The sequence below is a fragment of the Charadrius vociferus genome, unplaced genomic scaffold (genome assembly GCF_000708025.1).
Source record: "Charadrius vociferus isolate BGI_N301 unplaced genomic scaffold, ASM70802v2 scaffold126, whole genome shotgun sequence".
Taxonomy (NCBI): Eukaryota; Metazoa; Chordata; class Aves; order Charadriiformes; family Charadriidae; genus Charadrius; species Charadrius vociferus.
The window spans coordinates 4,362,739-4,380,368 of NW_009648894.1; the positions used below are offsets into that span (position 1 = coordinate 4,362,739).

Genomic DNA, 17,630 nt, shown 5'->3' on the forward strand with positions numbered 1-17,630 from the left:
AATATTCACGGCTAATACAGAAGGGAAAGCAGATGTGCAGATCACTTCAAAGAAATCTTTATCTACTCTAGACAACCCTCATGCCAAGCAGTAGTGAAAGCTGGAAAGTCTGAGCCTGGCATTAACACAAGCTGCGAGAAGCTGAAAAACTCCCGGGAGATGGAAATGGATGAAATCCCATCAGGAAAGCTGACAGCACCAGTTTAATGACACTGAGGGGGTGGTGCAATGAAGCCTGGGAAAAAAAGATTTTTCCTCAATAGTGGAAACATTAGAGTTTTATTAGACTGCCCTGACAGGGTGATCATGCTGAATACTGCAGCTGGGGAGATGCTGAGGCTTCTGCGGTGTAAGAGAGGTAAAGGGACACTGGATGTGAAACAAGGAACAGGCTCAACTGAGGCTCTCGGCACTTTGGATGGACTAGATGTGCATCCTAGCAATTGTGGAGGAGCGTATAAAGCAGTAGGCTGCTCTTCTTTCTTTGGTTTTTAAAAGGCTTTGGTGGACTATGAGAGGATCTTGCAGAACAACTGGCAGCCCTACAGCGTCAGATCTTCATGGGTGTATACAGGGGTGCAAAACATGCTCTAAGTTGAACAACTAAGAAACAAACTAGCTCAAGGCAAACACTAGCAAACATCCTTGTGTGCTGTGGCATTATTATTGATTGGATAATGCAACTTTACTACTAAAAACACATCCGAAAAATATGAGGCTAAGCTAACAAAAGTAGCTGCCTAGGCAAGGACAGAAATCACTGATGCTAAAACAAATATTCTCAAAAATGAGAAGCTGAACAGTCATTTTGTAAGAAAAAGCATCAACAAAGTAGAATCAATCTATGTGAGCAGTGTTATATGAACCAATGGAGGGCTCAACCAGGGAGTGACCAACTGCAGCATTGATTACATGAAGTGTAAGGGTAGCAAAGCTATGCGGCACCAGAAAGAAACAGAATGTTTAAATAAATATAAATAAAAAACAGAGCTTTTTTTTAATTTTATTTTATTCCAAAGTTAACATAGAATTTCAGGGGCTAAAGATCTACCAGAGCCTGAGAGAGGAAACAAGCTGTGTTGTAAACAAGTTTTTATAGAAGTACCCGTCTGTGGAAGGACATCACCTGCAAAGAACCTAAGGAGCTCATCAGTTATCAGACTGCCTTTTCAAATAAATCAGAAAGAAGAGCTGAAAATAACTGACCTTTGCATAGCGCTCATACCGACTCCAATTTGGAGCTATCGGGTAGAATACAACTGCTGTGAGGAATTGTAAGTGCCCTTAAGAAATACTGAGAACCACTGCTGGCGAAGAGACCAGAGAAGCTGATCTGAGCCGTAGTGTGGAAGAGGCTAATTGCTGCTGCGGTGATGAAGGAGAGATGAGAATGTGACACCAGCCTTCACTCACACTAGACCTGTTCGGAAGGGTCATGTTTGCTGTGAGTTCTCATTCAGGTCAGTGCTAAAGGCTTCAGAGTAGTTCCACTAAAGCTGAGCTACTTTCCCGTCATCTTTCCTTGTCGTGCGCTGCGGTGCTGCCAGCTTCTGAGCAGGCAGGGGAACCACCGGCACGCGGGAGGAAACCTTTGGGGCATATGGTCTTTCCATCTTCCTACTGTATCTGCGACCAGCATCTCTGGATGTAAATCCAGCACATCCAGGTAAAGATGACAGCAGCCAGCATGCTTGGAAAAGGTTGTTTTCAGCTCTGAAAAATAATGGAAAAAATGCTTAGAGGAGAGTCTTTACTGCAGCAGTTCAAAATGGTGTTGTCAGGTGGCATTAAAAATGATGAAGGACTGTGATAGAATCTATTGAAATGAAGGGCTTTGCCCCATTGAAGACTATTTCGAATCCCAGATATTAGAAATTTGTAACTAAACAACCTTTTATTATACCGGTCTCTCCCCCTCCCCCCATTTATGAACACTCAAGAACTGTTGGAAATACAGAAATGCAAATACTTCTAATCAAAGGACAAAAATACATATCTGGAACACTGATCAAGGAAAAAAATCAAAGTTCAAAAGACCACATGGCTAATCATCAACAAGAATAAATCATTTTACCTCTCTTGAGGGAACCATGCCAAATAACAGCAGCTGACTGTTTTTATATGGTTTTTACTCTTTGTTGAATACAGATCTCCAGTGTTTGGAGTTCAGTGTGGCTAGATGTTCTATGCCACCACTTTCCTATTTTTCCATTCAGTGTAAATACACTTAAGTGTTCTGCTAAATACGATTTTGAAAGTGTGAAGATAGTCCCTAAACAATGCAATTTTAAACACTGCACAAAGATGGGAAGGCAACATACAAATTAATGCTGTAGTTCCCCTTTCTAATACTGAGAAATCAAGAACGTCTTTTCTCCCTTAGTGCAGCCATGATAGGATGCAGTAATTCAGAGGGAGATAATCACAGGCTATTGATGTGATACATCTTTAAATATTAAAGCATGCTGGCTTTGCAAACATACCTTTTTTGCTAATGTAAATCAGCCAGTCCTTTCTTTTTTTAAGTCTACAGTGGCATCTTGATGTGCTTATGCCTTAGATGCCTTTCATCTTTGGTGCGCATTTGCTTTTTTCTCCCTAGACACCAATTTCTGACATTTCAGCTGAAGTGGAAACTTGATAGAGGGAAGAGATCTTGCGCAGATGGAGCAGCTGCCTTTACATGCTGTGCTGGTGGGCATACCTGACAGTTCACTCAGCACATATACATTTTGTGCAGTGCTTTATACACCCTTTCTTCATCATATCCTACAGTAAGAACATAGTTTCTTGTGATTTTTCAGGGAAGTTTATTGTAGTCTTGAGATGTGCAGCTTTAAAGATGTTGGCGATGTTGTTTTCAAAACTGTTGTTGTTTTTAGTGGAATTCTCATTTCCTTTATTCATAAAACGTCCTTTCCAATTTTTCTGCATACTTAAGATATGTCTTTAGGGATGCTGTACTTTTTTAACTCTCACATAAATAATTGCAGAGTGCCATATTGAAGAGATGAAAAGTGCAGGGGCTGTTAGCCTGCACCAGCCGTTGAGAATCGGAGGTGGCACAGTGGCTGCTGGAGGTTCCAAAGACAGTAGGCGTTGGTAGGCATGGCTGCAGCGGTGGTGTTGCCCTGTGTTTGCAGGGTCTTGTGGCATTCACTCCGTAAGCCCGAAGGTTTCACATCTGTAATATTTGCATTCTAATACTTTGTTTAGATGAATTAAATACTTGTGAATAGAAAAATAAACCTAGTTCCACTTTAGAGTCTGTAGTCCTAAGGAAACTGAAGTGTGAAGAAAATAAAGATCCAGATATAAAATATGTTAGCTGATTTCAGTTCAGTCTCATGAGGGGACATAATGAGAAGAGCAGGGCAGTAGGAAGCACAAAAAAGCTATATCCAGTGTTCACTAGACAGAGCCTACCCCTAATGGAAAAGGTAGGTCTTAAAAATGACTTTTCATCAGCACTTAACAGTAGCTCTAGGGATTCAAAAGCTGCAGTCTTCTCTATATATCTTTGTATTAAACCAATGTTTGTCTCCAGAAAGTTGAATTACACTGCACCATAGGGCCCATCTGGAAAACATAACATGGTTTATCAGGGAGTGCACTGCCCTTGAAGGGATGTGAATCAGCCACGGACTACAACACATTTGTTCCACTTTGGTGTTGAGACTGATTCCCGGCCTTTACTTTCTTAACCTTAATGTCTTGCTATGTAAGACCTTGCATTCTGTGAACCATTGTCGTTTTCTGTTCCGCCAAGACTCCACAAAACTCTACAATATAGAGCCCCAAAGTTCAAATTAATGGAGCTGATAGTAGTGCCCTTTCAGTGTAGTGCGCTGGCCCAGAAAATGGCTGTCACCAGAGACAAGGCTGTAGTAGCCTTGAAAGCATATGTACGTTTAATTGTATTACACTATGATTTCACTTTTAAAATAAGTTATGTAAAATGAAGGTAATCGAATCCTTGAATTTCAGGTTATATTTTCCAACAATGAGAACTATTACGGAACAGAATAATTTTTCCAAAGCTGTTTCAGTACTAGAAAGTAAACTGAGCAAACTGCTAAGAATTTTGGTTGTCTGTTAGTCTCTGTCTTTGATTCTTGCTGAGTCTTGTATTTGTGGCCCTTGTACGGAAGCTGAGTAGACAGCTTGGTCTGTTACATGATAATTAGCTTTCCCCACTGATTCTTTGATGCAGTAACTTCAGGACAGCTGCATTTACCTGAGGTTTCATTTGGGTTTGTGAATGGGCATTTACAGCTTTGCTGGGAAGGGACTTCCTATCATGCCAGCAGAATAACGGTGACATTATTTATTTATCCTGCTATTTGTCTTGGAGCTTGTATGCTGCTGTGAACCTTCCTTGTACAATCAATAGCAATAGCAAAGTCCCCGGTGGCTTGCAGGAGGTCTTTGGCATGCCTCCCTTTCCAAGAGCAGGCTTCTGGCTGAAGTAGGCCTCTCTTTTTATTTTAAGGGTCTAAGTGTAGGCTTAGAAGAATTAACTCCAAGCATGAGCCCAATTTGTAGTGGAGGGGCTTTTCAATCAGGAAGGCTTGCAGAATCTCATAGTGACAGTTACTTGCTTTGATGAGCTCTTTGTCTCTGGGAAGAGCTTTTGGCCAATAGACAGGGCAAAGGTTTGGAGATTGAAACCTGGGTTTTGTGGCAGTTGGGATTTGCATTCCAGTGTGCCAGTGTCTGGACCCCATTTTGACGCTGAAAGGCAGCGTAACTAAGCAGAAGCACATTTGAAGATGAGAAAATGATTTTTTTTTTTAAAAAAATTTTCACTCAAAAAGAAGGAAGGAATAGCTTAAATGAAGAAACTGGGAAAACAAACAATATCAGAAAAAATGTAACATGAGAACTTTCAAATAGCAGAAATAAAACTATTGGAAACCTTATTCTAGGACAAGTCTTGCATTTTTTACTGTTGGGTTTTTTTTGATAAACTTTAATTTAATGATAGCATCCTCAGAGAAACTTTATGTGCTGCTTTTTATGGGGTTTTTAAGCTGTGTCATGTGGTGGAAGCTGAACACAGATCATTCAGACTAAAACATATGCCTGTTCTTCATTCTTTTCTTCATTTCTTTGGGTGAAAGTTGAAGGTTTATACCTCACAAGCAGCAGCCGTATGCTGTCAGCTTCTCTTTAGGACTTCGTGCTGTGAACACAGTCAGATTGCTTTCTGCCTTCCCTCTTCCAGACATGCCTCCCTGTCTGGAATAAAATCTTGACATTTTTCTCTGACATCTTCTCATCAATATCAATATAGCTGAAAAGAAACCTTGATCTCCTCCTGCTTCCCTCTAAGACATCCTGGCTACTGCTTTCGTAGTTACTGTAGCAACCTGCTTGTTATCTAACATCATTTCAGACTCTGGAGCTCACTTTGCCTCTGGCTCTGTCTAAGCCTTACTGAACTCCTCCCGAGTTCTCTTTTAATACATGCTTTCTGCTGGTTCCACAGACCTAAAATTCTTGTCTCAGCTTGTTATCTTGTGTCTTGACTACTGCAGTGTCCTTTCAGCTGGCCTTGGCAAATGCTGTCATGGTCTGCTCCTATTTGTTCAAAATGATGCTGCAAAAGGTTTTCTGTCCTGCCACATTGTGTTGGCCTCATTGCATCTCCCCGTTGACACCGTATGTGAGCTATACCTCTTGGTTTTTGAACTCCCACATGAGCTTTTCTCTCTCACCTCATGCCATTTCTTTGAAGCAGAAGTGTCAACACCAGCCTCCATCATCATCATCTTGTTACATTTTTCAAAAAACACCCCTTGTTCCCTTCATACTTTCCTCATGCTTGGTAGAGGCTTTTTAGAGCATCCCCTTCTCTCCGTATCATGTCTTCAAATTCATGTGCCAACAAGGGTGGGATACTGATAGGCTGAGACTACTGATTGCTTGTTACGGTATGTGATGTTGTCTTGTTGTTCTGTTGTTCTTCCCATCTGTCCTTATCTGCCTGTTGTCTCTTATCTTAAACTCTTAACTTTGTGGAGGAAGGACCATCTTTCTTACTTTCTCCTTCAGCGGGGTCCACAATAACTTGAGGCTGATCTGGGACTGGGGCTTTCAGCAGTACAGTGGTAGGAAGAATAATTAAGTGATACATAGCAATATTTCCTTCATGGCAAATTTTTATTTCCAGTGAAACATACAATGCATGATCTAAACTTAATGAGAGATTACTTAGCGTAATAAATTCTGAAGAGCTGAAAAACCTCACCATTTTTGGGGTCAGCATTTATCAGATCCAATCATAAGCTGTCAGTTTGGAGTGGTTTAGCCTCTTGGCTCTTGTAAAGTGAAAGTGAATAAAATAAACTGGAATTGGATTTAAAGTCTTCAGAATTAGGAGGTTTTGTTTGATTTGAAATTAGTATAATGATCTTCATCTATAGTTCATTTGCCTTCTCAGTCATGTGAATAATGAGATTTTCTCATCTTTATCAGATTTATTCTAAGCCTTCTCACATCATTCTCAGTTTGTTTCTTCTGAGATATTAAAAACACTGAGCTTTGCAGTCAGGTTGTTTTCTTCTCCTGTAATTTGCCATAAACTATTTCTTTCTACGTGATTGAACTACAATTTATACAGACTGTTTTAGTGAGCTGTGTGAGCTGTATTATCTTCTGTAATAGGTGATGCCATGTTGAATAAAAAAGCTGAAATTCAGTTCAGGTGTTCTGAAGCTATTTGTAAACTAAATCAGGGGAACATGCTAACTCAGCCCCACCTCCTGCTCATGAAATTTGGCTTTGTATTCCATCAGATTTTTTGTATATTCTGTTTGATCTCTTACTGATTAAACAACTGTTGATATTAAAGGGCATTTTATTCTCAAAGACCATAATGCCTTTGCATCTTACTGCCACTTCATTTCTGCATTAATTGAATGCATAACCTAATGAAAAAGGCTCTTTAAATGATCAAGAATTTTGATGATCCTCATTTTGTATATTCAACTTTTAAATTAACCATGAGTATGTGAATAGACTGAAATTGAACTTAGGCATTATTTACCTCATTACTGGTTTTCCTTCATCTACATGTTCATCACTGTTTGGTGAGAACCAGGTATCTTGATCTAAGCAGTATCTCCCCAAGGAAGGAATTCCTGCTCGTATAAGAAAAGATGTCCCTGGGACATTAACCATTTTCACTATCGGGGTTCTTCACCAACAAATACTGTTTTTTCAAGTATCTGTCTTGTAGGTGGCGTAATGCAACTTATATGCAGCAGGACCCTCGTTTCAAAATGTAGAACAGCTTATCTTCATCATGATAAATCGTAACGGGTTTCATTACTTGTATAACAGAAAGGATCAAGAGCCACGTGAATTGAAAAGGAAAGTATTTGGGGATTTCTTGGAACCCTGACATCTTGTGTGCTTTTAATGAAATTGATTTATGATTGATGGCTGCTTGACCTTTGCTTTTCCTGATTTTTTTTCAAGTAAAAAGTAAATTCAATAATTATATTCTATTTGAGCTCAGCTATAACTAGTAAGAGAAAAAAATTTTGACCTTTGTGTAAGTATTCTTCAAGGGAAATGGAAGAACATGAGGATTATATTTATTTGGTTTAGGAATACTGCAGAAAACCTGCAAATGCCAGAAAATTCTGACAATTTGCCAATATAGCTTAAGTGGCAGCACATAACTAGGCATATCTTTGGAAAATTGGCCTTTGCTATGAAATTTACTGTATTTGCAATCCATATTCTATTAGGAGGCTGTTATTCAAATAGAACAATTATCATTAAAAGTATTTATCAGTGTGGTAAGAGGTTGAACAGGACAGAGAGTTTCATTTTGATTATTTTACAAAAAATTTTCAAAAGAGGTACAACCCTTTCTCCCTTGTAGTGAAGTGTGTTTCCTGCAGTTAGCTGGGAATGAGTTGCCTGAATTTTGTACGTCAACCAACACTAATAAAAAGAAAGCATAGTCTTATTATGACATTTGAAATTTTCCTTTTCCTGAGTAGCAGTCCTAAGCAGTCCCTGAATTTATTATCAAGAAAATGAAAAAATGGTGACAGCACCTTCCAGGGTCCCTAACTGAGGCTCCTTCCACTTGCTTTTGTGCCTATTTTTTAGTCCCTAGTAGTCCTTGTCCAGGTTTAAGTACTATTAAGGTAACCACCACTATTAAGTTCCACTTTTTTCTGCTCGTCTTAATGTTGGTGGCTGTCCGAGGACTGGCAGGTCCAGCTTTTCTCTCTTAACAGAGGAGCCAGACACCTTGATAGCCATAGCTCAACGTCAGGGACAGAAAGAAAGATCTCTATATACTATTTCTTTAAGGTAAATTTAAAGTGAAGTCAAATTTCTGAAAATTAGCACTTTAGTTTTTTCCACACAACTTCTTCACTGAAAAAGATAATGTGTTTGTAACTGGGAAAAGTCATATGGGATAAGAGGCAGGAAAAAGGTTCAACAGGCTTTAGAAAAACAGTAGATGGAAATCAAACCAAAAATATAGTCACCCTGAAGAAATTTATTTGCTGGGAAGGCATATTTTAGTCAGAAAATGAACTGGTAATAAAACATTTCACCCAGCTCCACTTCAGACCAAATATTTTCAACTTGACAAAATCTCCTCTCCCTTCTGTCATTTGATAGAAGAACCACTTATACCAGGAAATAAGAATTTGAACAGAAAGGGTTTTCAGAGAAGTAAGAGGCAGATTTGGGAATATAATCTGGTAACTTCTCATCACACCTCCTGTGTCCTCATGTGTCGAGTAGAATGGATCTGCCAGACCTGCAGAACGAGGATCATGCCAGAGCTGCTCCTGGGAGCACCGCAGAGCGAGCACGCTGCCATCACATGTACCTTTAGCTAAGCTTTTTGTTTCACTTGTTTTGAGCCAGTTTTGCATAGTAATTTATCTAGTCACTTCAAATACATCAGCTTAGCCCCACAGAGCAAACCTGTGTCTGTTCTCTGTGTTTCCTTGCTTCTGTACCATTCTGTCATGTATCTGTATGTGCTTTCTAGCTGTACATTGAGTGGTAGATATCCCTCACAGTTTAATAATTATGAATGTGTTGTATTCAAAGTTGAGATCAAAGCTGAAATCTGTCTTCGCTTTTTTCTAATACTTTCTCATAGGCTTTGTTTATCTGTAAGGCAAGCTCACGTTCTGGTGGTAAGCCACCTTTGCAAAAGAAAATTTTCTTCAAATCACAGCCCGATTCAGTCATTCTTTATATTGTAGAAGTGGCAGAACTGTTTAATGAAAATGAAAAAAAATCAAAATATGCCAACCTTTTCCCCTCACTAGGTTTCCATGGTACCGCACTCATGTAATACACAGTGACATGTGGCCCTGGAGAAATCTGCAGTCTTCCTGGACTGACACCAAAAGTCTACAGTTCTGTTAATTCAGTAATATATGATGTAGCAGATATAGAATTACTTTAATTTTATTTTGGCTTTTAATTTCTTCTTCTTTCTCCTCTCTGAAAAAACTTCAGGACTCATATCACTTTGTGTGATGATATTCAGAAATTCAATGCTAATTAATGCTGCTGTATTTCCTGAGTTGCGCTAGGACCACAGAGAATTGAAATGCAGTTATCTTCTATGCTTGTTTATCCATCATTTTAGCATTTTGTTTTGTTACACTTGATGCAACTTGGCCAACTACATTTTTTTTTTTTAATTCCCCTCATGCAAATAATTGTTAAGCATTTATTTATGACCTTTTAGCAGTGCCCAAGAGGCACGTATGACTTTCCTAATGTGATTTGCCACAGAAATGGCGTTACTTTCTGAGATCCAGGGATAAGGAATGACTGTTTATCTCGGAGGCTAGTAATGTGGGCTAGACAGTATGGAGAGACTGAAGGCTGAGCAAATCCCAAGTGGACGACTACTAATGGGGACTAGAGCATATAACCTACTGTAGAGCCTGAGGGAGCTAAGCTTGGGTTGGATAGCAAAGAGGAAGGTAAGGGGCAATCTAGTAGCAGCCTACTTGAAGGGGGGTTATGAAGACAGATCCAAACTTTCCTTAGTAATGGAAGTAACAAGGGACAACAGTCACAAATTATGGTTTGGGAGGTTTAAGCTGGGCATTAGGAAAAACTTTCTTACTAGGAGAGAAGTGCCAGACCGGAGTCAGCTGCATAACGCATCAATACCCAGCTCCATTCTTGGAGGTTTTTAAGACTTTGGTAGTGTTGGCAGTACTTCTGCTTTGATGAGGGGGTGGGACTAGATAACCTGTAGAAGTCCCTTCCAACAAACATTTCTATGAGTCAGTGATTCTGCAAAACTAGTTAGATTTTATTATGCACATTGTGGCACATTAGAGTGTTTATTGATTAGATACAAATCATGCCTGATAATGGGAACTGTGAAAAGAAAAGAGCATTTCAGTCTTTCAGCTGAGGATTATTTGTTTGTAAGGTTCATACTCACTTTATTAGGTATCCTGGAGAACATAAAGAATTGGACTTTATTTACTTTCTTTTGGATAAAGTAGATTAGAACAATAAATCTTTATTTAGAAGCGTTTTTCTGATAGTTTTCCTTTACACATTTTTAATCCATTGTAGTGAATAATATTGCTTTAAATCAGCTAATTGATGTTTTACCTTTGTCAGTAGTCACAGCTTTAACTATCTGTGCAGTGTTACTTCATCTTCTTTCAGTTTCTCCCAATCTGTGCTGTAGATTAGTAAGTATTTTTGTTCTTCCACTCCACCCAGACATCTCCTTTTCCAATATATTCAAGAGAATAAATGGTGGTGATATTACTATGAACAGTTGTATAAATCTCAAGTTTCACTGGTCATTTTTACCGTCACAAGACTTTGCAAATGAATGTTTGTTTGTAGATGTGACTTCTAAGTCCCATATTATTTCTAGCTTTACCTGCCCATACCATCTCACTTTTTTTTATTTCTTTTCAGATTAAATTTGCATTTCTCTCTGCTCCTTGACTAGGAAAGCTATAGACATCAAACTCATAATGGAATCGGGATGATCTACACATTAAACACCTGCAGGGTATTGACGCAGCTGCACCTCAGTCATGTTACTTTTATTCAAGCACTGATGAGTGCTCACAGTCTTCTGTATTTTGCGATAGTCTGTTGGGGGTTTTATTCCTTTTCTAGTAAAGTTATCTAAAAAGAATCCAACACGTTCCACTTGGGCACGCACTTTCTTTTTCATTGTTCCTTCTTCTTTTCAAGTCTTCAGTTTCCAAAGCAGGCATTATCCCCAGTCCTGCTGGTTTGGATGAGTCCCGTGAGTTACTCTGTGTTAAAGGGTGCTTCTGTCTCAGCTGGACTGCCGTTCACAGAACAGCACAGACCTATGGTGAATGGCTTCCCTCCTGTAATACTCGTTTTAGGTTGGTTTTATTAATGAGAAAAGTTATTAATGAGAAAGTTAGAAAATAGCTGTATTTCTCTAATAAAGTGAATGAGGCTTTCCATAAAGAAATGCTCCAGAGGGACTGCTATGTTTGCTTCACAGGAGAGAAGTAATGAACCAGCCTCTACTCCCTTGTCTTCCTAACTCAGAATATATGTATGTGCTGAAGTGAGATTGAAAACACAGTTACTAAGAAAAATGCATCTGGCTGTCTATGTGTTTGGACCACACCAAGGTTTGGCAAGGTCTCCTTTCTCACCGGGCTGTCTCGGACCCCAGCACCCTGATTTTGCTTTCCCTGCCCTTGCCCCCAAGGCTCTGTCTCCTCTCCATCAGCACTTGACTAACCAAAAGAATTTGCCATGGAGTTACTGTCACCCACTATTATGTCTTGTCTTCCAAGGGGCAGCCTACAAAGGCAATTTTCATGTAGCTGCTCTTGAACTTGTTTATAGATGGAAAATGCTACATCATGTAGCATGATGTCATGTGGCATGACTCTGACTCTATACTTGGGTGCAGAGTTGCAATCAAATCCTGAATCTCACACAGAGCTGATAACTAACCTCTGAGCCAGTAATGATCGTGAATAGTTCTTGACTTTGTGAATAGTTTTAATAGTTTCCTTTGAATAGTTTTAATAGTTTCCTTTAGATCACTGACACTCATTTAACTTTGAGTAGTCACTGAAATGCAAAATGGTCAGTAGCATCTCACGACTGTTAGTAGTTACATCCCAGCTGAGATGAGGAGTTGCTGTGAATATTTCTAGTGTCTTCTTCCTTGAGTGGGAGTGCTGCTCCAGTCTATAGTGGCTGTATAACATGAGGGTATGTGCTCAGCTATGAGTCCTGTGCCACTGCCTAAGTCACACTAGTTTACCTGAACCCACTCTTCCCATAAATGCCTCTCAAAGTACGTTACATACAGATGCAAGACATTTTACTGCTCTAGCACGCTGATTTTTCTGTGTAGGTGTAACATTATATGCCCACTGATTCAGAAGTTACTGAGCCAACCAAACAGGGGTCTTTATGTCCTGTGTCCTCACGCTACTTCATTATTTGCATTTGTTACCATGTACCTAAACTTATCTTGCATTTTGCTAGCTGGCCCTTTTGATAGCTTCCTATGAAACACCCGAATGCAATTCCCTTGGATTTCCTCATGGCTGACAACTTGCATCAGATTTGATGGAATTGTCTTGATGGACTTTATTGTTCACTGCAGAACTAAAGGATGGTAGCTACTCTCTAAAAAAACTCTGGCTCAGGATGAGAAAGATGGTGTAGAACAGTACATACCTGGTCTTGACCTTTAATGTAATATATGCCATACTATTTTAATTGCTTCCTTTTGTTTTGATTCCAGTATTTCTAGATGGAGGCTGGATTGAAGCTGATGGCTAGTTCAATCATTATTTTTTCTCGTTTGGTTGCTGCTGCTTCTTCTTCCTTTTTTATTATTAGTATATTATTATTATCATAATCATCATTATTATTATTATTATTATTGTTATTATTATTATTAAACCGAGATCTCAGTTAATTAAAAAGCAAACAAACCTAGAGAATGTGGAAAATGTGTGGTAGAGGTATCTAAGCTAAGTATGAAAGTTAGTATGAAGCTAGAAGCAAAATAAATCGCAGTATCACTTAAGTGTCAGCAATGTATAACCATTAAGCAAGACAAGGAAAACCAGGAAGGACAGTTTTACTGACACAAATAAGTAAACACAGAAATAAAACCCCGAAAGGGAAATGAGCTTACAGACGAAGAGGCGATAAACAAACTGTACACAAGATGAACAGCCAGAGAAATAAACAAGCAAAAAACAAAATAAATGCCAACAAACAAGGCAGATGCAAAAACACAAGCAGCTGTTAAGGAAGTGAAAAAGAAATTGAGCAAATGTTACATGCAAGTGGAAGAAAATCCCACTGCATGGAATTTCAGGGCTATATCCCCAAAATGCCCTGATTTCTGTGAATTCCATTGGAGAATTTTAGTTATGCAGACATTATAGGTGGACACCGATTGGTGGAGGCTTTGGGTTTTCATTTGTTTCCATTCTTCCATTTATTTTCTTAAAAGAGCAAAGGCTTTTTTTCCCTGAGGTATGTGGGTATATTCACTGCTGTGTATGTTGCAGATTCCCATAAAGTCGAGCATTAGTGATGCTGCCCACAAGCCATGCCTTAGGGGCCTGTATTTACAAAGTCTATACAGTGAATGATTCAACTTTTGGTGGAAAAACTGGTGTTCAGAGACTGGTGGAAATACCATCTATCGAATACAGAATATATTTATCTAATAAATTAATTTTAAAGCATCCTCACTTAGTTTTGGTTTTCCCCTCTTTAGCTATTCCCTGTTATTGAAGTTTCAGTGCTGGATGAAGACTTTAGTTCCTGGACCTTACCTCTTCTCTTATAATGGGGGTTATTGAAAGAAAAAAGTCATATTTTAAATCAATGTATGTGTTTTTTCTAAACCAAAAGCTTTCATGTTACTTTTTTGTTATTAAAATACCTCTTTTTCTTTGAAGTAGAAAAAATTAACAATTAGAGTTTCAAAAATGTAGTTCGGGAGAATTCTGATGCTTCCATTTCCATCCCGTTTTTTTTTATTTTCTCTACACTTATGCAAAAATAGTTATTCGATTGTACTATTTCCTATTTGAAGTTTTGTGCTTTTCTTCATCATCGTGGATGGCATTCATCTCTGTCAGAATGTCTATTCCATTTGCTGAACAATCATGTTACGAAGAGCTGTGGTATCTGTAAATGTTGGGTTAAAACCTCCATTCTCCAGGTAGCAAAGACTGAGATAAAAGCACAGTCAAAACCTGGATTCAAGCTCGTTTTGAATTCCAGTGTTGCTCTGTAAGCCACACTTCTTTTAGGGCAGGAAACAGAAGTGCATAGACAGAATTCACAGAGGATGATTCCTACCAGAAAACAGGTGAGAAGAAAATTATGGATTAATTAATTGTTTTGGAAGAAGACCTGGAAATGCTGAAGTTCTTTGCCCCTGTTATTTTTGATTATGCCGCCCAGAAAAAATTCCACTGATTCCACTGTAATTCTATGAGAAAAGACTGATCAGGATGAGAAAGACTAGTTTAGAAAAGGATGTTCACACAGCAGCTGTTTGGAACCCAGCTTGTTTAGATCATTTCCATCTTGCCTGTATGATGCAAATTTCAGAAACTTTCTTGGCCCTTCTGTCATACATAGATACATTGTACAAAATAAAAAGAAAAAGCTTCTTCAGCAATTTGAGTATTGATCAATCATGAGAGACGTGAGTTCACTGACTTCTGCCAGTGTCTTGTATGGTGTTGGGCAAGACCCCTTGGCATTCATTCCCAATGAGTAAAGTGCCGTTGTCTTACAAAGATGTTGTGAAGAAATACTCTATCAAAACGTGTGGAGCTCCCAGTTACGGCAGAGTCAGGACCACACAAGGAATCTTGTGGACATGAGCCTGTACTGCTTTTTAAAAATTTATGATATAGTGCTGGAAAATTTACATCACAAACTGTGAAATCTCTGTTATTGGAGGCAGATTTTAACCTTTTTTAAGCTTTTCTTTTTCATCTGCAGCACACAAGATTTACGTCTCAGGCTAAATTTATGTGTTCACTAGAAATGTGAACTAACTCATACTGCCATTTATAGTTTGTAAAAATATTTGCACTTTCTGTTATACATGCTAAAGCAGCGTGCATGATCCATCACTTCAAACATTTAAGCTATAAAATAATTGGGAGTCTAGTAACTTCTTAATTAAAATAACCTGGAATTATTCCATTTAATGACTTCATAACTGGCATCTAAACTTCTACTTCCAGTTTTTTGTTGTTATATTAGATCAGAAATGTCTGCAGAAAGCAATCTTGCAAAATTGTCTATATGTATTGATTTTTATAGTACCATTTGAAAAAGTTGAATCCATCTGAATACAGAAATATGGCTACAAAAAAAATTTTATTACAGCAGCCATAAAAGATAGTATCATCCCTTAGGGTTTTTGTTTTTTTTTTTTAAGGATGCTTATAACAAATGAGTGTCTCACAAATACAGAATTAATGTGTTTGGGGCAATTTTTTGTCTGTTGATATATATATGCATTGTGAATGTCTCTCTGGAGCATCCTTCTAGATCAAGAGAGGCAGGGCTGTTATGCGGGGAAATGATGTATAGGAGTGCTGAACCATCTTTACATTAGCAGACTAGTGGGTGAGGCTGCCCATCTATCTAAGTGACAGAAATAAATTATATAAAGCACTGACTCAGTTGAATTTGGTGTGTCATTGAACAAGGGGATCGCTTGGGCCTGAAAAACCTGACACTGGCATGTCACTTACCAGTTTCCCAGCTTTTTGCCTTTGGGATTGTGTTTATGCTTTGCCTAACATAATAATAGAGGAAAAAAAATAATTAATTTGGGTTCTTGAAACACATGCTTTGTATTGTGGGAGCCCAGTGTAATATAAGCTGAACTTGTAAGTCGATATTCAAGTTTCAGCGATTGCTAAGGCAGGCGTTGCATTCTATTCAGAAAGATAGTTACAGTTTTTTAGCTACTTGCTGGTGTTTTGTTTTGCTTTGCTTTTTAAGAAAGACTTCTTGGAAGCATAGCAGTTCCATGAAAATTTTGCTGGAAATATTTATGTTGCAGTTTCAGGGTGCAATTTTAGAGAGAGCTAGTAGAACAGTTTTGCAATCCTCAATATGAAACTCTCAATATAAAAGTCTAAGGTTAAGATCCACGAGGAAAAGTGAAAGACTCAGAAAAGTCTAGAAAAGAGGAGCCATAATAACAGTTCTCAAATACATGAAAAAATTCGGCCAAAAATGAGGAAATAAGGTGTGCTCTTGAGATTTTCCTGGGAAAATCTTGCAGTGGTTGAACAAAATAGTCACCATTATCATCTTAAGACCTGTGGAAAACCATTCATAATCCTCACTCTAGGCTTTACCTGTGACTAAAATAGCATCAGTAGCACAAAGATGCCTCTGGAGCTGTTATATTAGTGTTTTCCTTAAAACAGAAGCTTTGATGTGAATACCCATTGGAAGTAACTTCTCAGGATAATTTTTGGTGTGGACACTTGTGTAGGATTTTGATGATGTCTCTGCTGATATACATACTTTAGACAACCTTTGCTGCAAAATTTCACCATTGCTAGAAATTCAGTAGCTCCAGAATTGTCTCCTATAAAAAGGCTTCCTGAAAATTTTCTCCATGTCTTTCAACCTGTGTTCAGTACATTAGATGTTGTAAAAGTGACCAGTTGAAAAAATGAATGATGAAACAGGAAATCTGAGTAAGATTATAGACTCACTGAAAAGCTGAATTTTTATCTAGAAAATTCCACTAGTCTTTTGCAAGCAGAAACTGGGCCCCAGGGCACCAAAATTTTGGTTATAAATCCATTCAGATAGAGATTATTTTTTTTTTTAATTGTATTCTGAGAGATAAACTTCTCCCATCTAAAACCATTAGAAAGATTACCACAAACCATTGATTCCAGCCCACAAGAGGATTTTATGATGCAAAAGAAGGAGATTTTTCAACAAATTTTTGGCAAAGCCTCTTCAGCTGTCCTATCTGCCTGCATTGCTTGCAGTTGGGAAAGAACTGTGTTCCTCCAGAACCCTGGATGAAACAATATCTCAGGGGAAGGAGATGGTTAAAGAAATGGGAAGCAATGTTTATGTTTTGTCTTTAAGATAAGGCACTAAGATGCACTATACATAAATCATCAAACTTACTGGAATACACTTTGTATTAGGTAAAATAATTGATTTTTTTTTTTTAATTTTAAAATGTAAGAAAACTATGATGGAGAGACTGCATTAGAGTCAGTGAGGAAATGGCATGATATTTTAAAATGCTAACAAGTTTATGTCTGAATCAACATCTTTGTACAAAACTTCAGGAAAAATAAAGATGCTTTCAATTTAAGAGCACACTCTGTATTCAGTAAAATTGTAGATTATTCATACGTATTATAGAACCCAAGTCATTAATATTAAATAACTAAAAATGTTTGAAGGACTTCTTGAAATTTAAATAGTACAGAACAAATTCTACAGTTAAATTCATATCTGTAATTCCCATGATCCATAATTCTTCACACTTGAGAGCAATTTCAGCAGTTTCAAACACATCCAGGTGATGTGTGTTGAATAAT

The 17,630-nt window shown here is 38.1% G+C and overlaps 1 protein-coding gene across 1 annotated transcript in view; it reads left to right on the plus strand.

Moving 5' to 3' along the window:
• The window catches only part of GPR158 (G protein-coupled receptor 158), a gene marked incomplete at its 5' end in the record, with an annotated part of 207,124 nt that overhangs the window by 106,729 nt on the left and 82,765 nt on the right, over nucleotides 1-17,630 (plus strand). The gene's annotated exons all lie outside the window — the stretch shown is intronic.